Genomic DNA, 7707 nt, shown 5'->3' on the forward strand with positions numbered 1-7707 from the left:
AACTTCAATCATCAATGACAGCATTTCAATATAATCCTTTACTGCATTATTCTTGTATGATTTACGTTTCTTGCATATGTTTATAACTTTTTATTATATTGTGCATTAATTTGATTTCGTTTAAAATACTCTGACATTGTCTAATTGAGATTAACATTAATTGCTGCATTCTTGCTGCGCAACCGAATGTAATATATTGAATCCACTCTACTTAAAATTATAATTGAATTATTTCATAAACAATAAAGGCATCGTTCTTTCCTTCCCTTTGAATAAAAGGTTCGATACTCAGTTCCTATGCATAATGACTTCAATGTTTTCTTATTAGGACGACGCTTATTCCAACAATGGCTTGTAGATAATTACGTAAAAATTGAAAAAGATAGAATGGATTATTGCAAGAATCATCAAAAAGAATTACGCTCTGAAACATATCAAGGTTTAATAGATTATATGCAAAATATGGCGAATAATTTAAATGGACGTATTGGAAAAATGATTATACTTCCTTCTACGTTTATCGGATCACCGCGTAACATGCAACAAAATTATCAGGATGCAATGGCAATTGTTGCTAAATTTGGTAAACCAGATTTTTTTATCACAATGACCTGTAATCCAAAATGGCGTGAAATCGAGGAAAATCTTTTGCCTGGACAACAAGCTTCCGATAGACCTGATATTTGCGCTCGTGTTTTTAATATTAAAAAAGATTATTTAATAGATTTGATTACTAAACAAAATTTTTTTGGTTTAGTTGCAGCATATGTATATGTTATTGAATTCCAAAAACGTGGTTTGCCACATATCCATATATTGATAACTTTAAAACACAATTTTAAAATAACAACTCCAGAAATTGTCGATAAATATATATCTGCAGAAATTCCTGATCCAAGTGAGAATCGTAATTTACATGATATAGTAATGAAACATATGATTCACGGGCCTTGTGGCGATTGGTGTTTAATAGATGGACAATGTTCGAAACGTTATCCGAGAGCGTTTCCAGAAGAAACCAGAATGGATGAAGATGCCTATCCATATTATCGTCGACGAGATACTGGAAAGACTTTTTAAAGACCTAACGGATATATAATTGATAATCGATATGTTGTTCCATACTGTCCTATATTATCAATTACATTAAATTGCCATATTAACGTCGAAATAGTTTCCAGTATTAAATCGGTTAAATATCTGTATAAATATATTTATAAAGGTCATGATGCTGCAGCTATAACAATTGAACCAATAACAGAAAATGTAATTATAGATCATGATGAAATACGTGATTATATTGAAGCGCGTTATGTTGGACCTGTAGAAGCTAGCTGGCGGTAAGAAATTACAAGATAAAAGTCACGCTATAATACGTTTACCAGTTCATCTACCTAATGAACAAAATGTTATCATCGAAAATGAATCTATTGAAGATGCAATGACTTCTGCTTTAAATCAAGTCATCATGTTAATAGATTATTTTGCATTGAATTTACGCGATGTTGAAGCAAGAAAATATTTGTATGTAGATATTCCACACTATTATACTTTTAAAAAAGAAAAAATTAATGGTAGAAATATATCGCATTGGGTTAAACATAATAATTATTATAATTGCATAGGCCGAATGTATTCTGTTAGTCCAATACAAACAGAATTATTTTACTTACGATTATTGTTACTTACTGTTAAAGGAGCTACAAGTTTTAACGATTTAAAAACTATAAATGGAGAAGTTTATCAATCATTTTCAGAAACATGTTTGGCTTTAGGCCTAATTGAAGATGATGATGAATGGATACTAGCTATGAATGAAGTTGCTGGATGGATGATGCCGACAGCTTCGTAAATTATTCGTACGCATTTTATTACATTGTCAACCGTTACATCCTGAAGAACTCTGGGAAAGTTTTAAAGTAGCAATGTCAGAAGATTATGTACGATATTTTGGTATATTACAAGGACAAAAAAAAGCTTATGAACAAATCGGCGCTATGCTTTCTGCAGAAGGTAAAAGTTTCGCGGACTTTCCACAAATGGAACAAATAACAGAAGATCACGAAGAAGAAGATTATGTAATACTTGAACAAAGTATAGAAGTTGGAACTAGGCAATATAATCAAATAAATGAGGAGCAAAAAGAAATAGTTGATTTAATATTAAACAAATTAGATAACAATAGTTATAATAGCAATTGTTTTTATATTAATGGTCCAGGTGGATCAGGTAAAACGTTTATATACACAACTATTTATCACTTAGCCAAAATTCGAAATAAATGTGTATGTACAATGGCTTTCACAGGCATCGCAGCAACGTTACTTCCTGCTGGAAAGACAGTTCATAAAACTTTCGGATTACCAGTTCCATTATTTGCTGATTCATCATCTTCCATTAAAATTCAGTCTAAGGAAGCTAAATACTTAAAAAAAATAGACATCTTTATTTGGGACGAAGCACCGATGGCACCACGATATGCTCTAGATATTATAGATCGTTACGTGATATTATGAGTAATGATTTACCATTTGGGGGAAAAATTGTCATATTAGGTGGTGACTTTAGACAACTTCTTCCAATTAAAGTACGAGGTACTCGAAGTGAAATTATAAATCTTTCCATTAAGTTTAGTTCCACCTGGAAATATTTTACAAATTTTTCTTTAACACAAAACATGCGAGTTCTTCCAGAAGAAATTGAATTTGCAAAATTTTTAATAGATATGGGAGATGGGAAGTTAAATGATTCTAATGATAATATACAAATTCCTGAATGTTGTATAGCATCATTTGACACAGATATTGCCACAGATATATATGGCGATTTAATACAAAAAAAAGATTTTGATAAAGTAGCTAAATGTGCAATACTTTCTGCAAGAAATATCGATGTAGATGAAATTAATAAACAAGTTGTTGAATTATTAAATATAACCAATAAAAGAATTTATACAAGTATAGATAACGCTGTAAATTGCGGGGATAATGGTGATATTGGTGAATCTTTATTACCAGAATATTTAAATAGTTTATCTCCATCATCTCTACCTCCTCATGAATTGCGTTTAAGACCAAATTGTATCATTATGTTAATTAAAAATCTTAGTATCAATGAAGGATTGTGCAATGGTACTAGATTAATGATTATAGAACTTGCAGATCATTTATTAAAATGTAAAATTTTAACGTGTGATAAAACGGAAGATATTGTTTTTTTAAATCGTATAACATTGTATTGCGAAAATATATATCCTTTTACGTTTAAAAGAAGACAATTTCCAATTAAGATAGCTTTTGCTATGACGATTAATAAGTCCCAAGGACAGACGTTTGACAGAATAGGAATAGATCTTCGCAAAGATGTCTTTAACCACGGACAACTTTATGTTGCTTTTTCGCGAGTTCGTTCTTGGCAAGCATTAAAAGTTTATCTAGGTAATCAACGAGATAATAGAAATGTTAAAAACTATGTATATAAAGAAATATATATTTAATGTATTTACATAAAAAAAATCATGTGGGGGAATTAAATTAAACAAAAAAATTTTGATAATGTCATTTTTTAATTAAATATAAGTTGCATATGTCACAGGAATTTTGTAAAATACGTTTTTTTTTTTACAAATCCATAGAAATATTATGGAATAAATAAAAAGTTTCACATGGAAAGTTGTGAAAACCCACATGACATCTTATTACGGCTCTATGCTCTATATATTGCAACTAATTTTTAATCTTTTGAGCCTTTATTACTTATTATTACTTATAAAAGTCTTACATTTAAATCCCGGGAAAAAATATTCATATCTGACAGTATATATTTATATATGAACATGTAAAACTTATATATGTTCATATATGTTCATATATAAATAAGATATGAACAGATATAAGTTTTACATGCCCATATATAGAGCATATATAATCATATATGGTTATCTATTGCCATATATGATCAGATCGTATATTATACATGACACAAGATCTGATCATATAAGTTCATATATGGTCAGACATATTATTATGTGTAGCAGATATGACACTATACATAATCGTATCTGGCCTTACATGATCGTATATAAAGAATGTTTGGCCATGTATTATCAGATATAATTATATATGGTCATACATAACTATATCGGCACTGTACATGATCATATATGACAAGACGCGATGTATATATGACCAGACTGGGATATAATGATATAAAATGTCCGGGAAAAATATTCATATCTGACAGTATATGAACATATATATATAAATGAGATATGAACGGATATAAGTTTTACATGCCCATGTATAGAGCATATATAATCATATATGGTTATCTATCGCCATATATGATTCTGATCACCATATATGATTATATATGCTCTATACATGGGCATGTAAAACTTATATCTGTTCATATCTCATTTATATATGTTCATATACTGTCAGATATGAATATTTTTCCCGGACATTTTATATCATGCCGGGAAAAAATATTCATATTTGACAGTATATAAACATATATAAATGAGATATAAACAGATATAAGTTTTACATGCCCATATATAGAGCGTTTATATATATATATATATATATATATATATATATATATATATATATATATATATATGTGTGTGTTTTAAGTCCGACAAAGTCCATATTGGCACGCAGTTTAAAAAACTGAAAAATGTATTAATAATAATTGATATTGTGAAATATTATTAAGCACCCAGATCCACTTCGACCAAAAACGGCATCTCATTGCTTGTGTTATTTTAAATTTTTCTTTTTTTCTAATTTTGCATAAGACACTTAATCTTTTTTAATTGACATATTAATTTTTATCAAATATTTTTATAAACAATGAAATTTTACCTTCGTGAAAAAAACTGTTATATAATATATATTATAGTTCTTATAAATAAATATATTAATCGTATTATTTTGCAAACATAATATCTTATAATTTAAACTGAAAATCATATATAATCATATATGAACTTATATAGTCATATAAGATTATATATGATCAGATCAGATATTGCATCTCATAGTATCCGATAGATGGCATTCGATGGAATCTGTTTCTCGTATTTAAAATTTGACCAACAGTGTTATAAGAATGGTATCAAAAGACACGACAGTCACGACACTGTCTCGCGCTATGAAGCGGCACAATTTTTGTATCAGTTGTATCGTGGAGTCCACTTTTATAATAAAATGGCACACTTAAAAAATAACTTTTAAAAATATATAACAATGTTCTGAAACTTACTTAAATATATATGTCCAGATTGAACTGTGTCAGTTCGTATCTGATCATACCTGATCATATCTGATCAGATATTAACATATACAATAATACCAGATCATATATCCTCAGATCTGGCCAATTTCCATATCTGACCATATATGGCCAATCATATATGATTATATATGATCATATATGAATATTTTTTCCCGGGATAGTACAAGTTATATGTATATTATCTTAACATTATTGAAGATAATATTATTATCTAATTAAACTTATATTTTAACTTTAAAATTATATTTTTTTGTTTCTTATGTGTGTGGTTTTTCATTTTTTATTTATTTATTTTTTAACTCCGCCTTGGACGGTCCCAAGCCCGGCCTGAGAAAGGAGGAGGGTTAGAGTGAACAATTTTAGCATCCACTCTGTAAAAACTTAGCTAAAAACCTGGTCTCCTTGTCAGCATGAGAACAGAGAGGAGGCAGTCTTTTCAATGCAAAGATACAATTCCTGACATATTTGAAACGCACAACATAACAGATGCTGTTAAGATAAGCAAAATCAATTACAATAACCTTTCATTTGCAAGTTGTCAAAATACAATTCCTGTGCTGACAGTTACTCTTACAGTAGAAATGAGCCAAACGAGAGAACCAATCGGTATCGTGGAAAAATGGCAACAATTAAATCTCTTAGGACATATTCAGACAAACTTGCATAGGTGCATAAGCATATACATTAAGGAAATAGAATGGTCCATACACATGTATATAAACTAATCAATTTTTTAATGCTTATATTTATGCACTATATAAATTTGTCTGGATATACCCTTATATGCCTTTTTTAAGAGCAGAAAATTGTACCAGAGGTATACTTGAATTATATCGTTCAAATCCTTGTTTTTCCTTATTGTAAATTTTTAAATAAATGTTATGAAAAAGTTTGAGATTTTGAAATTTTTTTAGGCAATTTAATTTAAATGCTATACCTTGTGTATGCATATAACTTCATATATATATACATATATATATATATATATATATATATATATATATATATAGTATATATATATCAACAAATTAATAGAATGGCAAATGCGAGTCAGACGCGGTACGTGGAGTGCAAGTAAAGAAATTAATAGGTACAGAAGTAACGAATTAAAATGTATATGTTACGGGCAATTTGATTAATCCGGTCATTATGCATAATGGCCGGGCATTATGCATAATGCCCGCTTCTTTCGGGACATTTGAATAATAAAAGCAAAAATGTTCAAATTAATCAAACTGACCGGTCATTATGCATAATGCCCACAGACAAGTGGGAAATGTGATTAACATATTAAAATATCTTTCTAAAAAGAATGGCAGTCTGTCTATAATTTCAACTTTCTTACTTACAATGAGTTCATGCACTAAAATATTTTATATTTTGTGTTTAAACATAATTTATAACAGACAAATTAATAAATTATTTGGTAAATGTGCAGAATAGTGGCCTTCTCACCGATTTCGTTGAACTTAGGCTTAATCGACGCGTTTTTGCACAAAACGACCGAATCTGGCAGAAAAAAGTGTCGCTCTGCCCCGCGAAGCGAGATGTAGGTTAGTGACGCGCTTTAAACAGTTACATAGGTTAGATGACGCGCTTTAAAAATATTTAACTGGGTAAATCTGAAGAATAGTGGCCTCCTCACCGATTTCGTTCAACTTGGGCTTAATCGACGCGTTTTTGCACGAAACGACCGAATCTGGCAGAAAAAAGTGTCGCTTTGCCCCGCGAAGCGAGATATTAACGGTTAAAGTTGACAGGAATCAAGTTATGATTCGACGACATGCAGCGACTACGACCATGCCCTGCGGCCACACGCGCATGCTCAGTGGTCGCACGCGCATGTAAAACTGCGCCAATTTTAAATGAATCAATCGTGCAGAATAACCAAGCATCTCGATTCAAGCAGTTAGGTCTCACGCTGGGAGTTTCATTAGTTTAATTATGCGTGGGAAGCACACACACACACACACACAACGGGGAAGTGCGAGGGGGGGGCCTTCGGCCCCCTTTCCCCCGCACCCACCCCGCCGGTAGGCTGCGTGGACCTCGCTTTACAACATAAAGTACATGCTAAGTTGGAAAACGAAATTATAAAGTACATGCATGGGGGAGGGTGCAGGGGAGAAAAGCCTTTCTGTTCACGTGCGCTCACGCATGTAAGCCCCCTTGCACCCCTCCATGCATGTGCTTTATAATTTTGCTTTACAACTTAGCATGTACTTTATGTTGTAAAGCGAGGTCCACGCAGCCTACCGGCGGGGTGGGTGCGGGGGAGGGGGGGCCGAAGGCCCCCCCTCACACCCCCTCGTTGTGTGTGTGTGTGTGTGTACTTCCCACGCATAATTAAACTAATGAAACTCCCAGCGTGAGACCTAACTGCTTGAATCGAGATGCTTGGTTATT

Source organism: Temnothorax longispinosus, chromosome 8, assembly GCF_030848805.1.
Source record: "Temnothorax longispinosus isolate EJ_2023e chromosome 8, Tlon_JGU_v1, whole genome shotgun sequence".
Classification (NCBI taxonomy): Eukaryota; Metazoa; Arthropoda; class Insecta; order Hymenoptera; family Formicidae; genus Temnothorax; species Temnothorax longispinosus.